Raw genomic sequence first — 1,404 nt, 5'->3', positions numbered from 1 at the left:
TGTCTTGTGCAATGATGCTTTTTGACATAATGTGTGTTTTCTCATTAGAGTCATCTTATAGGGTATACTAGGGAATACCGGTCGTTTCACACCTTTGGTAGTTTAAACCGTTTTTCAATTATAGTGTAACTTTTACGTGATGCGTTCGGTGTAAAACTAGATACCTTATCATTGTGGCCTAACTAGGGTTTTCATATATTGTGTATGCTTATTAGGATGTGTTGTAGAGTAGTAAGCTAGGGAGCATTAATCACTCTGCACCTTTCATAGTGTAAACGTTTTTCAATTATAGACTAATCTTTACGTGGAGTTGATTAATGTAAAACTAGGTGCTTTATAACTACGTCTTAACAAAAGTGTTTTCATGTCGAGGTCGTCGTAATGGTTGACGCCCATTACGCGCTCATATCATGTATGTTAGGAAGATCCATATAGACTTTAAGCATTTCATTGGTTGAGGATTGGACAAGATCAATACCCTAAGTTTTCTCTTAGTTTTTTTTCATATTCCACTTTCATTCCTTCACTTTATTGTTGTAGCTTCAATTCTACGACCTTTACTTTTATTTTTATCTTTAAGTTAAGTTAGATATGCTCTTTAATATTCTATTACGCAAAACAACCAATAATCTCTGTGGTTCGATCACCCTTACTATAGTACAATCGATACGTACTATTGCAAGTGGTAAACTTATAAATTTAAAATCCACGTAGCCGGTTAGTCCGCTACCAAACAAGCCATATAAAGTAAAGAAATTCGAAAAGTCTTCTCAACAAGCTGGTGTGGGTGGGTACCTCTCTTGAGCCGATCAAACTATACTATGACAATAGAACAGCCATCTATGTAGCCTTAAAGCTTGTCTCCCATGAGGGCACAAAGCACATAGAAACAGATTTTCATCTTGTTAGAGAGAAGGTACAAACAGGTGTTGCAGACCATCCATATGTCCACAAACCAGCAACCTACAAATCTATTCACCAAGGCAAGTCAATGCAGTTTAATCAACTCCTTGGCAAATTGGATGTTATTAAAATTTGTTCCAATTTGAAGGAGGGTGTTGAAATCAAGCTCCCCGAGAATCAAATTGTACAACCAAGCAGAGTGCACTGGCTAGAATTAGTTTAGGAAAATCATCAAACACTTACCATGTATAGAATATACATCATATCATGTCATCCTTGAAATCTTGATGTATGTATCCGCTCTATGTACAAATACCCGCCGATTGTAATGTTCAAAGAAAGCATGTACTAGAGGAATAAATCAATATAATTGTGTTTCTCATACATCTCTTGGTTTTCTATCTCCAATTTTCATCACACATTAGATGCATAAATCCAGGCATCAAACTGGCACAAATCTTATGGAGTATATTTGCTGTGAAAAGTTGGCAAAGAAAAGTC

This window comes from Alnus glutinosa, chromosome 14, assembly GCF_958979055.1.
Source record: "Alnus glutinosa chromosome 14, dhAlnGlut1.1, whole genome shotgun sequence".
Taxonomy (NCBI): Eukaryota; Viridiplantae; Streptophyta; class Magnoliopsida; order Fagales; family Betulaceae; genus Alnus; species Alnus glutinosa.
This window is presented reverse-complemented; position numbering follows the sequence as displayed.